Source organism: Suncus etruscus, chromosome 6 (assembly GCF_024139225.1).
Source record: "Suncus etruscus isolate mSunEtr1 chromosome 6, mSunEtr1.pri.cur, whole genome shotgun sequence".
Taxonomy (NCBI): Eukaryota; Metazoa; Chordata; class Mammalia; order Eulipotyphla; family Soricidae; genus Suncus; species Suncus etruscus.
In genome coordinates this window covers 44,064,270-44,085,162 of record NC_064853.1, presented here as the reverse complement: position 1 = coordinate 44,085,162, position 20,893 = coordinate 44,064,270, and the positions used below count along the sequence as shown (strand labels likewise).

The 20,893-nt window shown below is 41.2% G+C and overlaps 1 protein-coding gene across 1 annotated transcript in view; it reads right to left on the bottom strand.

Annotated features, from left to right (window-relative positions):
- PHC2 (polyhomeotic homolog 2) overlaps nucleotides 1-20,379 on the bottom strand; it is a 131,995-nt gene extending 111,616 nt beyond the window's left edge. Inside the window, exon 1 of the mRNA XM_049774696.1 lies at nucleotides 20,301-20,379. The gene's annotated coding sequence lies outside the window, so the exon portion shown is untranslated. The remainder of the gene's footprint in view (nucleotides 1-20,300) is intronic.
- Between the last annotated feature and the right edge of the window lie 514 nt (nucleotides 20,380-20,893).

Genomic DNA, 20,893 nt, shown 5'->3' with positions numbered 1-20,893 from the left:
CAATGTCACTTTCCCCTGAGGTGACACTTCTAAGCAGAATTGAATAATATCCCCCCACAGCTTTCAAAACACCACAACTATGCTTCTATTACAGCTCCTCATTACAGTGCCATAATTAATGCTTCCACATCTGTCTTCATCTATAAATTTCTTATGTGCCTGGTCTGGGTTCTATTTCCCTTTGCATTCTTAGTGACTAGCACAAGGTATAGAAGCTTTAAAAATGCTTGCTAAGGGGGCTGGAGTGATAGCAAATCGGTAGGGCGTTTGCCTGGGCGGCTGACCCAGGATGGACACGGTTCAATCACCGGTATTTCATATGGTCCCCCAAATCAGGAGCGATTTCTGATTTCTGAGTCCATAGCCAGGAGTAACCCCTGAGCGTCACCCCAAAAAACCAAAACAAACAAAATTCTTGCTAAGGGCTTCAGTGATAGTACAGTGGATAGGGCACTTGTCTTGCACACAGCTAACCCTAGTTTGAACCCCAGCACCCTATATAAGTTCCTTGAAAACTGTAGTAGTAATCCCTGAGCACAGAATCAGGAGTAAGCTTGAGCATTTCTGGGTGTGACTTCAAAATCAAAATAAAGAAATGATAAGGATACTGTTGAAGCATTATATTTAATGGGGAAAAATTAAAAGTCGGGAACTGAAGTGATAGCACAGCGGTAAGGCTTTTGCCCTGTACTCGGCCAACACAGGATGGACTCTGATTGGATTCCTGTCATCCCATATGGCCTGTCAGGAGCAATTTCTGAGCTCAGAACTTGAAGTAACCCCTGAACACTGCCAACTGTGACCCCAAAACCAAAAATAAATAACTAAAAGCCTTTCCTCTAAAATCTGGTACAAGACAAGGTTGCTCCCCTTGCTGCTTCTATTCAATATAGCACTGAAAGTACTTGCCGTAGCAATTAGGGAAGAAAAAGACATCAAGGACATCCAGATAGGAAAGGAAGAAGTGAAGCTCTCACTGTTTGCAGATGACATGATACTATATCTAGAAAATCCTAAAGACTCTACAAAAATGTTTCTTTATACACAGACTTGTATAGTAAAATGGCAGGCTACTAAATTAATAGGTAAAATCCATGCTTTTCTATAATTAATAATGATAGAGAAGAGAGAGCTACTAAAAGAACAATCAGGCCAGAGTGATAACACACTGATAGGGCATTTGTCTTGCATGCAGCCAACCTGGGATGAACCTGGGTTCGATTCCTGGAATCACATATGGTCCCCAGAGCCTACCAGGGGCGATTTCTGAGCACAAAGCCAGGAGTAACCCCTGAGTGCCACTGGGTTTGGCCCCAAAACAAAACAAAAATAAATGAATAAAAGAAAATTCCGTTCACAATTATGCCTCAGAAAATCAAGTACTTTGGAGTCAATTTAACTACAGAGGTAAAAGACCTATACCAAAAAAAAATAAATAAAGACAAAAGTCTGCTTCAAGAAATAAAAGAGGACACAGGGAAATGGAAACATAAACCCTGCTTATAGATCGTAAAGATCAACATCACAAAATGGCAATACTTCCCCAAGAAGGTTCAATGTGATCCCTATAAGAATACCTATGACATTTTTCAAAGAAGTGGATCAAATACTCCTGAGATTTGTATGGAATAAACATCTACAAATAGCTAATGTAATTATTGAGAAAAAGAAGATAGGAGAAATCACATTACCCAACCTTAAACTTTAATATAGAACAGTGGTCATTAAAACAGCATAGTATTAGAATAAAGACAGACCCTTAGATCAATGGAATAGACTTGACTATTCTGAAACTAATCTACAGGTATATGATCAATTACTCTTGATTGTATTTCTTACCCCTTTGTCAAAGGGTCATATGAGATATCATATTTTGAATGAGTGAATTGAGCTTCCATATGATCCAAAATATGATCTAAGAGGAGAACCTTTGATAAAGGAGCAAGAAACACAAAGTGGATCAAGGATCTTAAACAAGTTTTGTTGGGAAAACTGGTCAGCTATATGCAAATAAAAAAGGCTAACTTCAATCTCTATTTAATGCCATGCACAAAAGCCAAATCAAAATGTATTAACTACCTTGATATCAAACCTGAAATTATAAGGCATATTCAAGGAATATGGCACTGGCCAAGAAAGTGAAAGCAAAGATAAACAAACGAACTACATTAAACTGAAAAACTTTTGTACCTCAAAGGATAATGACTAAGACACAAAGACTACCCATAGAATGGGAGAAATTATTCACCCAATACCCATCAGACAAGGACCTAATATCTAAGATATACAAGATACTGACAGAATTTAACAGGAAAAAAAATCTAACCCCATCAAAAAGTCAGGAGAAGAAATGAAAGACACTTCCTCAAAGAATAAATACAAATGGTTAAAAGGCACATAAAAAATGTTCCACATAGCTAATCATCAGGGAGATGCAAATCAAAACAACAATGAGTATCATCTCCTACCACAAAGACTTACACATATCACAGAACAACCCATGCTGGCCTGGATGTGGGGTGAAAGGGACTTTCTTTTACTGCTGGTGGGAATGCTGACTTGTCCAGCCTTTTTGGAAAACAATATGGCTATTCTTTTAAAACTGTAAATTGAGTTTCCATATGATCCAGCAACACCACTTCTAGGAATATATGACCTAAGAACGAAAAACATAATACAAAAATGCCATCTGTAATCCTATGTTAATCACAGCACTATTTACACTAGTCAGTATCAGAAACAACCCAAATGCTCAAGAAAAAATGAGCAGCTAAAAAAACTGGTACATCTATACAATGGAATACTATGCAGCTGTCATAAAATTTGCTTATACATTAATGGATATGGAGAGTATTATGCTGAATGAAGTGAGTAAAATGAAAAGGAATAGACACAAAGTAGTCTCACTCATATATGGGATATAAGAAAAATAAAAGATGGGCAGGAGAGATGGCTTGGATTTAGGGCATTTGCTTTGCATGCAGAAGGACGGTGGTTGGAATCCCAGCATCCCATATGGTCCCCCGAGCCTGCCAGGAGCGATTTCTGAGTGTAGAACCAGGAGTAACCCTTGAGCGCTGCTGGGTGTGACCCAGAAACCAAAAACCAAAAAATAAAAAGGAAAGAAAAATAACAGATAATGTAATAATATCCAGAGACAATAGAGAGGAGGTCCAAGAGAACCAGTACTTGGTAGGAAGCTTGCCACAAATAGTAGAGCAGTGCAGTTAGGGTAAAGAGGGGACCACTATGACAATGATAATTGGAACTGATCACTCGAGACAATAACTGGGTTTTGGAAGGAGAGAATGTGATACCCATGATATTCCTTCATTAACAGTAGTGCAAACCATAGTGTCTAAAAGGAAAAATGTTGAGAGAGAGAGAGAGAGAGAGAGAGAGAGAGAGAGAGAGAGAGAGAGAGAGAGAGAGAGAGAGAGAGAGAGAGAGAGAGAGAGAGAGAGAGAGAGAGAGAGAGAGAGAGAGAGAGATGCCTGTCCCAGAGGCAGGCAGAAGGGAGGGTGGGAGGAAAACTGGGGCCATTGGTGGTAGGAAATTGGTGATAGGACATAGGTGAAGGATGGCATACATTGTAAAACTGAAACTCAATTATGAACTTTGCAATCATGGTTTTTAAATTAAAAAATTAAAGAAAATACTTGCTAAATAAGCAAATAGATTGGTTTTGTTTTTAAGTTATACCAGTGGTACTTGAGACCTACTCCCATCTCTGTTGGGAGCTACTCTTGCTTCTGTACTTGGGGCTACCCCTAGCATTGTTGTGGTGGCCTTGCAGTGGCAGGAACTGAACTTGGCCTTCTGCATATACAGCATGTCCTCAGTATTTAACTATCTCTCTGGTTCCTAAACAAGCGAATTTTAAGGGGAAAAAGAAAAGGTGAGAAAAGAAGCTGTAAAATGTTAGGATTGAACAAGATATAGAAAGAAGCTCATTTTGTCTTTGACAAAGCAACTTTATTTTTATAGGCATCTTTCTGTTAAATAACTTTATATCAAAATGTTCCACAGGCTGATAAAACTAGGACATTTTTGGAGTGACAGTGGGTATGCTCCCCCCTCCTCCACCCCCCACAGCTCCACATTCTCCTGCTTCCAGGAGCTCTGGCAGCCCTAATCATGCCCACAAAGGAAGTCACCATGTCTGCCTCAGGCCAGCTCAGTAGACTCATTCTGTTCTCAAGAGATATAAACCAAGCTGCAAAAAAACATGGGTATACCGACCATACAGCTTAAAGCTGGCAATCTCAGGAGGAGAAGGTGCGTCAAGCTCCCACCTAACTAAACCCATGCCTGCTACATCTATCACCCATAATTGCTGCTTTTCCTATGGCCCTGCTTTACTCCTCTACAATTCTATGCAGAAACACCAATCTTATCAAATTTCAGTATGTCCGTATTTGGACTCATATCACCAGGACAAATTTTTTTTTTTGAGTGAGTGTAGGCACTGTCCCCCTGCCCTCACATTTTCTTATTTCTGGGGGACCTTACATTATAGAACACACCTCACAAAAGTTGCAGTATGAGGAACAGTGTTTTGAATTCCTTGACAACTTCATTTGTTTGATGTCATACCATTAGGAATACAGTAATAGATGAATGGCTAAAAAAATTGTGGTACATATAGACAATGGAATATTATGCAGTCATCAGAAGAGATGAAGTCATAAAATTTTCCTATACATGGATGTATATGGAATCTATTATGCTGACTGAAATAAGTCAGAGGGAGAGAGATAGATGCAGAATAGTCTCACTCATCTATGGGTTTTAAGAAAAATAAAAGACATTTTTGCAATAATTCTCAGTGACAAAGGAGAGGAGGGCTGGAAGGTCCAGCTCATGACATGAAGCTCACCACAGAGTGATGAGTGCAGTTAGAGAAATAATTACACTGAGAACTATCATAACAATGTGAATGACTGAGGGAAGTAGAAAGCCTGTCTAGAGGACAGGCCGGGGTTGGGTGGGGAGGAGGGACACTTGGGATATTGGTGATGGGAATTTTTTTAATTAAAAATTAAAAAAATAGGGGCCGGGAAGGTGGCGCTAGAGGTAAGGTGTCTGCCTTGCAAGCGCTAGCATAGGACAAACCGTGGTTCGATCCCCCGGCGTCCCATATGGTCCCCCCAAGCCAGGAGCGATTTCTGAGTGTATAGCCAGGAGTAACCCCTGAGCATCAAACGAGTGTGGCCCAAAAACCAATAAATAAATAAATAAATAAATAAATAAAAATAATAATAAAATAAAGATCACATTTCACAAAAAAAAAAAAAGGAATACAGTAATTTGGATCCCAATGTGTAGCTGAGTTCACTTAAGGTTCGAACCAAATGAAATAACAGAATGATCAACTAGCAGCAAGAGCTTACTAAATCTTCTGCCAATTGTATCTCATTGGAGATACAATAATTTTCACAAATTTGCTTGTCACTGTACTTTTTCCTTTCTTTTATTTCTCTTTCCTTTTTCTTTATTTCTTCCTATTAAAATCATTTTGCTCTCACTCATCTGAAAGCAAATGTATTATGGTCAACTATGTCTATATGTGATGCATGTTCTGTAAATAATGTAAATTTTTAAAAATGTAAAAACAAAGTTCTAAAAGCTGTTTATCAGTCTCTCTGAGAAAATTTTAGTGCTAGATTGCTTAATTAGGAATGAAACTAACCTAAGTTCAAATTCAGAGGACACTGTAAATCTCAGGATTGGCATCACAGGAAATAAAAATTAAACCTCACATAGTACTCACTAAGCACCACACATATATTAGATTTTAATTCTGTAATTTATTACCCCCATTATATATAGAAGACTAAGGCATATGGGATGAAGGCTTGAGAAAGCCTGCAAAGGTCATGGTTCATGAGTAGAAGTGACGGGGCTGAAACCAGCATCAGGTAGGGTGTCCCATTATGAACAATAACCTCCTGCAGCCTCCCTGCAAGTCCTTTAAAGGCATCATGCACAGTACAAACTCCAGAACATTTACATACAGAAGGGTGCAAAATTCTGTCAAAGGAAAAATGCAGGTCTTGTTTGTAATAGCACCACCACCACCACCACCAACAATGCAATAGAAGAAAATGAAAGATGAAAGTAATGAAAATGAAAATGAAAGGAGACACTGAACAGCAGGTCTCAGATGTGGGATGGTGATCTACATTTTAACCTAGATGTATATTCTGGCCAAGATTTTAGTCCCCAACCCATCCATCATTTATAGATAAAATAAAATGGGTTTCTTGTGACTACAATCATCAAGGAGACACATCTGTCTGGTAGTATACATACAATTTAGATGACAATTACTAGATGAAAATCTACCTTGAAGTGTAGCATTATGGATCAATGATTTAGTTATTTTCTTAGGAACAATATCTAAGAAGAAAAACAGGATAGGATATACTTGTGTTATTACTCTCTCTCTCTCTCTTTTCTTTCTCTCTCTTCCCATCCCACCTTTCTTTCATTTGTGAAGCCAAATAGTTTCACTTAAAAAAATTTATTTAGGGGCCATAGCAATAATATATCATATAGAGCATTTACATTGCATGCAATTTTTCTGGTTCAATCTCTGGCACCCCATATGATCCCTGAAAACCACCAAGAGTGATTCTTGAGTGCAATGCTGGGAGTAAACCCTAAGTACAGCTGGGTGTGGTCCCCACTCAAAAATAAATGAATAAATAAGTAAATAAATTTACTTGAGGAACACAAAGTGAGAGAAAGACTGAGAAAAACTGAGAGAACACATGTTTCTACAAATGGGAAAAAGCTGACTATTTTAGGTGAAGACGAGGGCTATGTTGAGAATACAGGCAGGGGTAGGGGAGGAGGGGGGCATTGGTGGTGGGAATGTTGCATTGGTGATGAAGGGTGTTATGTTTATAACTGAAACCCAACTACAAACATGCTTGTAATCATGGTGTTAAATAAAATTTATATTAAAAAAAGACGAGGGCTAATCTCCAATGTATCAAATGAGCAATTTTTTAACCTATAGAAAAATAATTTTATTTTTAAAAAGAATCAAATAATGAATTAACTTCATTTTATACTACCATCCCAAATTAAGACAAAATTTAAGGAACATCTTCTAGATATAATACTGTATCTTTAACTTTTTTGTTTGTTTGTTTGTTTGTTTTTTGGGCCACACCCGGTGTTGCTCAGAGGTTACTCCTGACTGTCTGCTCAGAAATAGCTCCTGGCAGGCACGGGGGACCATATGGGACACCGGGATTCGAACCAACCACCTTTGGTCCTGGATCGGCTGCTTGCAAGGCAAACACCGCAGTGCTATCTCTCCGGGCCCTGTATCTTTAATTTTTTTAACCAATCTCATAATCATATTTTGTATTGAATAGATATTTGCTGAATAAATGAATGATCTTTCAGAGATCATTTTAGAGAAGCTCTGTGTGTTCCAGATGTTTCCTCAGAAGAAATAGGTGCTTAATAGCTCTATTGGCCCCCAAAACTCTTGCTCAGCCCTCCTTCTAGAGGTAGAATTTAGTTCTCAAGTATCTGCAAAAGTTTAAAGTCATCTTTACCTGTAATCACTATCTTCCTTCCTTCCTTCCTTCCTTCCTTCCTTCCTTCCTTCCTTCCTTCCTTCCTTCCTTCCTTCCTTCCTTCCTTCCTTCCTTCCTTCCTTCCTTTCCTTCCCTTATTTCCTTTTCTTTCTTCCTTCCTTCCTTCCTTCCTTTCCTTCTCTTCCTTCCCTTCTTTCCTTCCTTCTTCCTTCCTTCCTTCCTTTTCCTTCCTTCCTTCCTTCCTTCTTCCTTCCTCCTTCCTTCCTTCCTTCCTTCCTTCCTCCCTTCCTCCCTTCCTTCCTTCCTTCCTCCTCCCTCCCTCCTCCCTCCCTCCCTCCCTCCCTCCCTCCCTTCCTTCCTTCCTTCCTTCCTTCCTTCCTTCCTTCCTTCCTTCCTTCCTTCTTCTTCCTGCTGCATGCAAGAAAAACACCCTACCACTGTGCTATTGCTCCAACCCCTGTAATCATCATTTCTTTATTATTTTCCCCTTCCTCAAAATGAAGACAAACATAAGTTCACATTGCTTTCTGGGACTGATATGAATTCCTCTGAAGTTCTTCTCTCTTCTCAAAAGGTTTCCCTGATAGATGCACTTTTACACTCACTTCATTTCTGACTCTCCTTTAATTTGCTGGGCCAGAGCCATAGCACAGAAGGTATGGTGTTGGCCTTTCATGCAGTAGACCCAGGTTCAATTCTGGCATACTATATGGTCCCCTGAACCTGCCAGGAGTAATTCCTGAGTGCAGAACTAAAAGTAACCCCTGAGTGCCATTGGGCATGGCCCAAAATTCATAAAATATTAATTCATAATGAATTGCTGAATGTTATAAGTTAATCAGTTCAATAGGCTTAAAAAACTTAGAACTGGGCCTGGAGAGATAGCACAGCGGTGTTTGCCTTGCAAGGAGCCGATCCAGGACCAAAGGTGGTTGGTTCGAATCCCGGTGTCCCATATGGTCCCCCGTGCCTGCCAGGAGCTATTTCTGAGCAGCCAGCCAGGAGTAACCCCTGAGCACTGCCGGGTGTGGCCCAAAAACCAAAACAAACAAACAAACAAACAAACCCAAAACTTAGAACTTTTTAATTCAAAAAAGTTTAGAACTTTCTAGCCCAAACTCATGTCTTTAGGGCCCTAGGTCCCTTTTCATTGGAATTTTGAATGGTATTCTTAGTTAAAATATTTTAAAATGCACTTCACATGCATGATAGGTAGAGAAAACACTATTCACATAAGGAATAGTGTAGTATTAGAGGAAGATCAAAAGACTAGGAAGTTGGAGGCAGAGAGATAGCACAGTGAGTAGGGCACTTGCCTTGCATGCAGCTGACCAGGGTTTAATCCCTGAGCACACCGGAGTGATTCCTGAGTGCAGAGCAAAGAGTAACCCCTGAGCACCGCTGAATGTGTTCCCCCTCCCAAAAATAAAGCAAACAAGGGAACAAAAAAGACTAGTTGTAAGTAAACAATAAATAAAATTCTCAAAGACCAGCTATGATAAGAAGCTGGGAAAGAAGCATCTAGAACAAAAACAAAAGTCAAATGGCTGAAAGATAATACAAAGATTGAGATGTTTGCTTTGCATGTGGCTGATCCATTTGATTCCTGTCTACAGTCCATCATGATGTTCATGCCAGAGGTGATCCTTAAGATAACTAATTCTCAAAAAGGCCATGATGTCACTGAATCCTCCAGGTAGACCAACCCTGGGCTGAAATCTGTATGTAACCTTCTTGGAATGGGGGTGAGCAAATTCCCCTTTCTGCCTGAAGGCCTATGCACACCCTATACCTTCTCCAATATAAAAAATAGTTAAGCTCCACAATAGAACCTCACCAAGCAAATCTGATGGGGAAGTCGCATAGAAGACTACAAAGATCAATGAGCCTGTGTCAATAACACAGAAAGCTTAACTAGCACCAACCAGCTCAGTAAATCCTCAGACAATGACTTTTAGTAACACCATTATCAAATAAGAATCACCACAAATTGACTTTTATTGATCTATTTTTTGATAATTCCATTTCTCTTCATGTTATAACCAGCAAATGAAGTAAATTTGTTTGTGCCCACTAAAAGGGCAGTCTTGAGGAGAGAGACAGGCTGGGGGGAACTGGAGACATTGGTGGTGGAATTATATTGAAACACTGAATGCCTTTAATATTGAGTAATTTTATTATTAACAACTTGGTAAATCACAGTGTTATAATTAAAATTTTTTAAATAAATAGATCCATGAATACAGACTAGAAGTAGACTTTGAACACACCAGGTGTGGCCCAACTTTCTCAACCCCTTAATAAGATCACTATAGGTAAGTCACAAGAAAAGGTGAACTCAGTCCTAGAATTCTGGGTGATCAGAGGTCAGGATTTAATGGCAGAAATGGGGTAAAAGTATCAAGAATAGAATATCATTAATTTGATTGCTTGGTTCTGGGAATAAAACAGCGAATAAACCAGGGTAGACCTTGCCTCATAAAACTTTATAGTCAAATGTTTAAGTAAATGGGGAAACTGATAATGGCTTTGTTATTCAATCCATGTGTCTCTGGATTAGGGGCTCATAATATGACTCCATTCAAGAGCCAGAACTGATTTCAGAGTATGGATGGAGCAGGGGCTTTTGTTTGTTGTTTTCTGAGTCACACCCGGTGATGCTCAGGGGTAACTCCTGGCTATGAGCTCAGAAATTGCCCCTGGTTTGGGGGACCATATGGGACGCTGAGGTATTAAACCGTGGTCCGCCCTAGGTTAGGCACATGCAAGGCATACACCCTACCACTTGTGCCACCGCTCCGGTCCCTGGAGCAGGGGCTTTTAAACAGAAACTAGGATGAGAAGTCCTCTCTGCAGCAAGTAAATTGGCAAATCAGTGTAGTCTTTGCTTTCTACAGTGGTTTCTTCATAGGTTGACCTTTCACCTCAGTCAAGGATCCAGATAATTGAAGGCAGGTATATTTATAATGGGGTCCTAGGCAAGATACTTAATTTTATTTTTTTTGACATTTTTGGAATTTATTTACCTGAAAGACTGACATAAATCAAAGCAATAGAAGAACTCATCATTAATTTATAGAAACAAGTAATATACAGAGAACAAAACATTATTGACACTGCTAGACAAGAGCTGAGGTCAGGAAGTTCTTTGGGAACCAACAAACAGAAAATATCTCATCATATAATTTGAAAGCACTCCTTTATGTAGAAAGAAAGCAGTTGGTTCTATTAAAGTGGCATTATTCTAGTTATTCATATAATATTGTGAATTCCAGTGTTTAGCAAAGAACAGTTTTGTTTTCAGGTACTTAATCTTCTAAAGAATAGAGTAGATGTTTATAAAGTACAAGCTATCAAAAAGTGTATCTGGGAACCATTTATTGAGCATCAATTCTGAGTAAGGGATGGTTTTAGAAATTGAAGCTATAGGGTCCAAGTGACAGCATAGTGGTAGGGCATTTGCCTTGCAAGTGCTGATCTGGGACAGGCCATGGTTCGATTCCCGGCATCCCATGTGGTCCCCTAAGCCTGCCAGGAGTGATTTCTGAGCAAAGAGCCAGGAGTAACCCAGAGCGCTGCTGGGTATGGCCCCAAATCAAAAGTAAACAAACAAAAAAATAAATTGAAGCTATAGATATGAAAATAGTCCTTAGCAATTACAATAAAGTAGTAAGTGCTATAATGAGATTTTAAAGTAAAAGGAAGGTCAAGAACTAAAACGATACTAGTTCATTAAAATCAAGTTGAGAAGTGCTTCTGTAATGTAATATATATAAAAAAGTTTGTTTCAAGCAGTTGAATTTAAAGCTAATTTATTGAAAAGCAGTGGATAACTATAATTATGTTTTATGGAAATGACACCAATACAAATAAGTCATGGAGAACATCTGGCTAACTAAATACTGGCTAACTAAATTTATGACATAAATATCTAAAGCTATACTATAAATATTTCCATATTTTTAATCTCACATATTCTTTTTTATTGTAAGAATTTATTCAAGAGACAAAATTGATTAACATAATGAGGTAAGCTAACATAACATAATATAGTGACATAACATAACATATAATATAATTGATATAATAATAATACATGTAAGTCAAAGAAAGTTTCTGATTAAAAACATATTTTTTTTCCATAATGGCTTACATATCTTTCACAGTAGTGTTTTAGGTACATATTAACATTGAATCAGGGGAATACCCATCACCAACTATGTCCTCCCCCCATTCCAGTTCCCTTTACATATTTTAACAACCCTCTGGTCCATGCTTAGCATAGTGAGTGAGAACAAACATGGTGCAGAGGAGTGAGGCAGAAAATGAGAAAAAGCAAAACTATCTCAGTCTTGTCTGTTTTCATCCACTGAGGAATCTAGACTGACTAGTACTCAGACTTGGTAAAATGGTAGCCAGCAACTAGTGGTGTCAGGAGTTGGTCAAATGATTACTCAGAGAGATCAGGAGTAGGAGGAGAGTAGGTGTTGGAAAGTTTTTTTTTTTTTTTTTTTGGTTTTTGGGTCACACCCGGCAGTGCTCAGGGGTTACTCCTGGCTCCATGCTCAGAAATTGCTCCTGGCAGGCACGGGGGACCATATGGGACGCCGGGATTTGAACCGATGACCTTCTGCATGAAAGGCAAACGCCTTACCTTCATGCTATCTCTCCGGCCCCTGGAAAGTTGTTTTTTAGAGAGATAACCATGATAAACCCCAAACAATTTGTTGTCCATTCCAAGTAGATATAAAGTAAGATAATTCCAAATAGACATAAGGTAAACCAGATAATATTTAAAAAGAAAGCTTTCCTGGATCTCCTTGTTCATATGCCTGATGTACAAAACAGATCAAGTAACAAAAGAAGGAGCAAAACATGAGTATTTAAGATAAATGTTATTGATAAACAGAACCACATGGACTTGGGGAGTCCCTTGTGTGGGGTTAGAGAGGTGCAGATGGCTAAAAGTCACCAAACTAGGGAAGACAAGTTGTATTATAGCTATTCAATCCAAATTTATCTTTCAGACTGAAAATGTTTCCTATTGCTTCCTGCAGGGGAGAGGAGTAGAAATGGAAAAATTCCTTTTTTATTTAAATTGGAAGTATTAGAAGTATCATGCCTATAACTCTACCCAGTTATAGTCTCAAGAAAGGACAGATGAATTTACAGAAATTAGTAGTCCTTATTCTCTTTAGACTACTCAGTACCTGAGTATTCAATGTCAGGATTACCCTCTTATGGACTTTCATATTCATATTCAAAATGGAATAGACAACAGGATCACACACAGTTAACCATGCAAAAATAAGCTACAAAACCAATACAAAGATGGGGCTGGAAAGCTTTTTTTATCACCAGTGTGAAGTATTTATGTCTCCAAACAGAACTGCTAGTTCTAAAAATTTTAGGGCCCAATGAAAAATAAAATGCTTTTAAAATAAAAATGTTTTGAAAAGAATCATCAAGGAGCCAGAGCAATAGCACAGGGGGTAGGGCATTTGCCTTCCATGCGGCTAATCTGGGTTCAATCCCTAGCAGATGGGATGATATCCCTAAACCTGCCAGGAATAATTTCTGAGCAAAAAACCAGGAGTAACCCCTGGACACCCACAAGTATGACCCCCAAACCAGTCCCCACCCTGCTTAAAAAAATCACTGAGAACTGTAAGATTGCTATGTGCACTTAAAGTAAGGACCGTTCTAAATATAAACCCTAGGAAGTTCCAAAGTTTTCAGAATCATAAAGCCAGTTTTTGCTACCCATTCATTATATGACTTCCGGTGAATTATTTAGTTCCTCCACACTTTTAAATAATTATGAGGTTACAATTTAGCATTATTATATTAAGAGAGATAAGGAATACAATAAATACACAAAACTGCTAGGCACCTGGTAAGCAATTTATAAATAGTCTCATTTTCAGTGCAAAAATACAGTTATTTATTAAAATGAAAAATCTAAGTATTGAATTGCTATTAAAGTTAGAAAAAATGAAATGGATCATTTTAGGACAAGGTGAAATAATGAAGCAAAATGAGGAGATCAAATATCTTCCTCCACCTATCTACGTTCTTTAACCATGTTGCTACATCTCTTGTCTCTCGGTTGTCAGTCACAAAGACTAAGCTACATCTTTTCTTTATTTCTTAACACATGCACAATCTTCCACACAACCGTCTTTAATTTGGTATTTAATACCCCTGTGGCCATCCTCCATTGAGTTAAAGCTATTAATTTTAGGAAAGTACTAACAGCTCCCTGCTTACTTAGTAGGGTGGTGGTTTCCCATACTGTTTTTTTTTTTTTTTTTTTTACTACAATCTCTCTCTTTTTTGTTTGTTTGTTTTTTGTTTTTGGGTCACACCCGGCAGTTCTCAGGGGTTATTCCTGACTCTACACTCAGAAATTGCTTCTGGCAGGCTCGGGGGACCATAATGGATGCCGGGATTCGAGCCACCATCTTTCTACATGGAAGGCAATGCCCTACCTCCATACTATCTCTCCGGCCCCTTTTTACTACAATTTCATACTGTTGGCCCAGTCTTCTACCTTGGAGCTTCCTCTTTGTTTGACTTATGGGGCTGATTGTAGGTCCCATTAGTCCTGTACCTGTCAGGTACACAAAACAGTCCAAATGAGAACATATTTGTTGGAGGAATAATGTAGATGGTTATATAGATTCTCTGACATTCCTTATTTCTGGCCCTATGGGCCTCATTTGTTTCCCCTATGCTTCTAGTATGTGTCATTTCCAAGCCTTAGTTCTTGGTCTCCATCCTCTATTTACAAGCTGCTAGTACTGTGAACTAAACTAATCATGTGGCTTCAATTATCACTCTTCTGTGCAAGACTCCTTGACTTCTGTTTCCAGAACACTAAACCCCCACTTTCAAATACTTATGGGACATATCCACTTCAAATTCCACTTCAAAAATTTAAATTAAGTCCTCAAGAGGTCTGGCACTTAGTGTCTCCTCTCCTATAAACTGGATTTACTTTTTGTCCTATTTCTGTTTATCTTGTTGTCCAAGTCTAAAACTGATTAATTCTTCCTTATATCTTGACTTCCATATACATTTACAAGCCCCTTTCAAACTTCTGGTATTTAATTAACCCATTTATTTTTATTTTCATTGGCATCATCATTAATACCTTTATACCTATATTATATTACATATTATTAAATATACATTGATTGAGAAATTCTATTTTTGGATTTTTGAATCACACCTGGCAGTACTCAGGGCTTGCTCCTAGCTTTGTGCTCAGAGATAAGTCCTATTGGGGATTGGGTGACACTATATGGTGCCAGAAATCAAACTCCAGGTCTTCACATGCAAGGCAAGCACCTTACAAAAATAGTTCTCTTTATATCCCTACTAAAGTTATTCCCCAAGCTGTTATTGAAAACCTTAAATTTTACCTTCATGAGAGATGAAGTCATGAAATTTTCCTATATATGGATGTACATGGAATCTATTATGCTGAGTGAAGTAAGTCAGAGGGAGAGAGAAAGACGCAGAATGGTTTCACTCATCTATGGGCTTTAAGAAAAATGAAAGACATTTTTAACAGTATCTCAGAAACAAGAGAGATGAGGGCTGATGAGGTGAGGGCTGGTAGGTGTAGCTCATGACATGAAGCTCATCACATAGAGTGATGAGTGCAGTTGGAGAGATGACTACACTGAAAACTATCATAACAATGTGAATGAATGAGGGAAGTAGAAAGCCTGTCTCGAGTACAGGTGTGGGGGGGTGGGGAGGAGGGAGATCTGGGAAATTGGTGGTGGGAATGTTGCACTGGTGGAGGGGGGTGTTCTTTACATGACTGTAATCATACAACTATAATCATGTTTGTAATCACGGTGTTTAAATAAAGATAATTATAAAAAAATATTACCTTCATGACTTTACAATTCCCTGACCAAACATCTTCAGACTTTCCATCATATGGGATAAAATTTTAATCCTCAGCCTGGCATTTGGTGCATGTTAAAATATGGCTTTAACCAATGTTTCCAATCCTGTAACTTCTCTGCTCATGCTTTGATCTTTCCAGATTGATTGGTTTCATCAGTGGATCCCTAAAAACTTCTATTATGTTTTGGCAGTAAATTTTATGAACATGATTTTCTGACCTGACACCCTTTCTACTTTCCTTCTCTCTATATAAAATTGATCACCATGTCTCTGAAAACACCTTCAGAGTTCACATGATCTCACTTTTTTCATCTCATGGACCAGCACATGTACAGCACTGAAAATTTTTTAAATTTCATTTCTGCGCTGATTTCACAAATAGAGATAGTAGGCAAATGGCACTATTGAAGAAATGAATGCAGTAACTTGCCCTGACACAATCAGTCATTGGTTAGAAAGAACTAAAATCTTTGGTTCAGAACAAGTCCCTCTTATTTTTATGTCTCCTCCAGAGCATAGATATCATCCTGCATTTGCACACAAGTAGATGCTCAGTTAAGTAAGTTGAATCAAGTCTCAGGTACTTGTGAACCTTATGTCTCCATGGGGTATGTCAGGCTTCCCTCCTTTACTGCCCCTTCCTTTATAAACCTGCATCTGTCATGGGATTCCAGATAAGAAACTGGCCAAAAGTTCATTCACTAAAACCCATTCTGAAAATAAATTTTGATTTAAGCCAGGCTAAAATCTTTATAATTTTAATTATTTGATTGTCGGGCCATACTCAGAGGTTACTCCTGGCTCTACACGCAGGCACTCAGGGATCACTCCCAGTGGGCTCAAGAAACCATAAGCAATGCTGAAGATCCAAGCCAGGGACCCATAGCACTGCTGAAGATCTATGTAAGATCCATCTTACATGGCAGCATGTAAGATAAACACCTTACCTGCTGTACTATGGCTCTGGCACCAAACATTGTTTTAAGAAAAAAAAAAACTGACTTGAATATAGGAGTTTGGGGGCTGAGGTCTACTTTAAGATGAACATACCTCTGGGCCTGTCCTTGTTCTCTTTCCAAGTGGTCAGGGAGTAAAAATAGGCTGGCCAGTGGCAGCTTCTGAGGTAAAACAAACTATTTATAGTTCTGGAGGTGGATGCAAAGGCAGCAGTAATAATATTGCCTCCACTCTGGGAACTAAGAGTTCAATGTAAGAAGGTCAAAGTGCCTCTTGGGTGGAAGATGGGCTCAGAATTGGGCATTAGTAAGACAGGGAAGAATGAAAGGAGGGTGGACAGGGAAGACTGTAGAGGAAGCTCCACTGTCCTTTCCTGCAACTTCTTGAAGCATTTAGACCTAGCCCTGCTCACTTCTGCCAGCCCCAGTTCCATCACTGCTTGTCTTGACCCATGCCAGAGTCCAGATCTTTCCAGCTTTCTGATCTTATCACTCCTACAGCTTGTAAATTTGCTCTCACATTTGACACTAAGTATTGCTTCCAGGTCTGACCCACATTCTCCATTATCCCATGACTTAGGGTTGACCTCCCTAGGGAGGATGCTTCTAGAGGCACACATAATGTGCAGTTTTTTTGTTTGTTTGTTTTGGGGATAAGTTTTTAGTTTTTAAAGCCTTTGCATGGAGTTAATGTGAATCCTCCCTTTCCTATCTCCATGTGTAAGAAAGATGTGAGTGAGAGTCTGTAGAGAGAGGACAGGGGTTATGTTTCTTTTTTTTTTTTTTTTTTTTTTGGTTTTTGGGCCACACCCTGTGACGCTCAGGGGTTACTCCTGGCTATGCCCTCAGAAGTTGCTCCTGGCTTCTTGGGGGACCATATGGGACACCGGGGGATCGAACCGTGGTCCGTCCTAGGCTAGCGCAGGCAAGGCAGGCACCTTACCTCCAGTGCTACCGCCCGGCCCCAGGGGTTATGTTTCTTACCTTATATGTAGTAAATTCCATCTATGATCCTCAAACCCCAATCCCTGAGCACAGAGCCTGTGTACTACAGGGTATGGCCCCCCCCCCAATAAGAAAACAAACTTAAATGATATAATGGACAGAGATTAGGAGGCTCAGAAACTTGGATGAAAAGGGGAAGGGGGAAAAATTGGGGAGAAGATCATCAGGAAGGAAAGTACTAGAGGAAAACTATGGTAGGACACAGAAATCCTTGGTTAGTTTTTTTTTTTAATAATTTTGTTTTTGTTTGTTGGGCCACACCCAGTGACACTCAGGGGTTACTCCTGGCTATGCACTCAGAAATCACCCCTGGCTTTGGGGGACCATATGGGACGCCAGGGATCGAACTGAGGCCCTTCTAGGTCAGCTGCATGCAAGGCAAATGCCCTACCACTTTGCTATCACTCTGGCCCCTAGTTTTGTACATTATGCTCTTGAGAAAGGAAAGAAGTCATGACTGCAATATATACCACACCCAAGGAGTATTTCTCAACTGGAGGTGAAAATCAAATAAATAGGGAGCACAAGATTAGGAGACCAGTCAGTGAGATAGGGAGATTTTAGGAAAGGAACAAGATTAGAAGGGGATCATGGTTAGAAAAGACTGAGAAACACTGACCCAGAGAATTCTATTGTTGTTTTGTTGTTTTGGGGCCATTAACTGGCAATGCTCCAAGAAGTCCTACTTAAATGTTCATCAGGGGCTGGAACAGTAGCACAGCGGGAGGGCATTTGCCTTGCATGTGGCCAACCTGGTATCCTGGCATCCCATATGATCCCTTGAGTCTGCCAGGAGTAATTTCTGAGCACAGAGTCAGGAATGACTCCTGAGGGGTTATACTGGGTATGGCCTGAAAACCCAAAACAAAACCAAACAAAATTTATTCTCTTTTTTGCTTGGGCAGCTCTTCTGGTTCTTTTCAGTCTAGTGCAAAGCAAACCCTTATATATCCCCCAATATTTTACTTTAGGGGCTAGAGCGATTCAACAGCAGGTAGGAAGCTTATCTTGCATGAGACTAACCTGGGTTCAATCTCTGATATCTTATATGGTCTCTGTAGTACCACCAGGAGTAATTCCTGAGTGCAGAGCCAGTAGGAATCCCTGAGCATCACTGGGTGTCTCCAAACTACCCAAACCACCCCACCTCCCCACAAATATTTTTAAAAGGCCTTAAAAAGTGGGATCTACTCTGCAAAGCCTGCCCTGACCCTCTGAGACAGCTAATTGTTTAATTTTCCCTCTTCTGTGCAGACAGTTCTTTATAACTATATCTATCACATTATTATCAGTTTTTCTGGCAATTTTATGTCTGCTTTTCCTGTTTGAGGACAAGGACTAATCTTTTTTTTTTTTTTTTTTTTTTTTGGTTTTTGGGCCACACCCGGTAACGCTCAGGGGTTACTCCTGGCTATGTGCTCAGAAGTTGCTCCTGGCTTGGGGGACCATATGGGACACCGGGGGATCGAACCGCGGTCCGTCCAAGGCTAGCACAGGCAAGGCAGGCACCTTACCTTTAGCGCCACCGCCCGGCCCACAAGGACTAATCTTATTCATCTTTGCACCCAAACAATTTCTAGTACTTTACCAATATTTGTTGTTGGATGATAAAAGACATCAAAAGCAAACCTAGAAGTGTCATTTTCCCTTCAGTCACAGAAATCAAATGGACTCCTTGGACTTTTCATATGGAACCACGTTTTTTTCCTCCCCTCAATTTAAAAGAAACCTCTTTAGAGGGATACAAGAAATTCTATTGCTTATCACTGGCAGAGGAACCAGTGTTCCATCCACACTGGTGACAAAAACATTTCTTCCCTCAAGCTTGCAAGAAACTCCCTGGGCAGGCTTGATATTAGTGGCACATGACCCACTCTACCATTTCCATTGTGGTGAAAGCTAAATGACACCGTGAGCCCAAAGCTGCCACCAGTCCCAGTGAATTGGTGAAGGAGATAATTTTAAAAAGACACTTGGGTCCTGCCACCCAAGGGTTGGGGGGTAAGGCAGGGAGTTGCATTGAAACCGTGTTCTGTAAGAAATTCGTAGATAACTCATGCAAAACAGCCGCTTCCTCTAGACATGACAGACCCGATCCAGGTGTCCAGCAATGATCACCCTCTGTCCCCCGTAAAGTGTCAGGTCAATATCCAAGCCCAAGCAAACAAACAAAAGAAAAAGGGCCCAGAGCTTTCCCGGGGCACCCTTCCTTGTCAAACCTGGTTCCTCTTGGGGCCTGCTTTGCCTTTAGGGGATTGTCCTCTCCAAGCACTGGCTGCCCGCAGTTAGTTCCCCTTGCTGCTGTCCCCAAGCACCCATCTCGCCTTCGTCCCGCAGGAGCGCACGCAGGAGTGAGGCGGCTGTCAAGCCTGGGCTGAGGATGGGGGGCCAAGGTCAGGCCCGAACCCCCCGATCTCTGGGCTTTCTGAGGGGATGGGAGGAGGAAGGAATCCAGGCCGCGCCTGGCCACGCGCTGCTGAGTGAGGCGTGGGCTTCTAGGCGGGCGGGTGGACACTTGAGCCAGCCTGCTCGGCCCCGGAGCGGAGCTGCTTCTGCAGCTCTTCCTCGCAGCGCCTGAATGCGGGGTGCCCCCCGCAACCGCAACTCATCAGTGCAGCCCGGGAGGTTCGGTGCCCACTCGGATCCCGGGCTAGATCGCCCGCCGCCGCCTGCCAGCCGGTGCCCCCACGGCAGTGCCCCGCCTTGCGCGGCCCGCTTTGGGCCACCGCGTCAGGGCTTGCCACGCCGTGACAGCTGGGTGCCCAAAGGGTTAAGCCCGCAGCGCGGCCGCCCGTGTCCTCCGGTCCGACCGCGCGAGCCCTCGGCCCCAGCGCGCACGCGCCCGCCCGTTTACCTGCGGTCGCCTTCGCGCTCCTCCTCCACCTGGCCGCTCTCTCCCGGGGGCCGCCCCTCAGCCCGCCCCTTCGGCTCGGCGCCGCGCACCCTGCTGGCTGCTCGGACACGGCCCGGGAGGAGGAGCGTGGGCGATTACCATATATTAGCATACCGCCGCGGGTCACGTGGCCCTCCCAGCCAATGGTCCCTCGGAGGGGAGGGGCTTGGACGAAGCCACGCCCAGGTGCTGCTGCTCCGGGCCTGAACCGGTGACCATGGCAACAGCCCGGGCAGGGAGAGGGAGGGTGGTCCGAGAAGTGGGGAAAGAGCATTAGAGCCTAGTGGACCCCCGGGAGTATCTACCCCTCGCTCTCCTAATCTCCGCCTGGCGACACCTCGCAATTTCCCCCACTCCGCGGAATTTGTCTTTAGCTCGTAGGCAAAGAAAGATTCGTAGGCAAACTTCACTGAGTGCTGACCACGTGTCGAGCACTTTTGCAGAATTGGAATCTCAGAGTCACCCTGGGCTGTCAGGACTGGTAAATCCTTTTTAGTAATAGGGAAGGTGGAAGTTCATAGAGTGTATCAACTATCACCCCACTATCACCCACC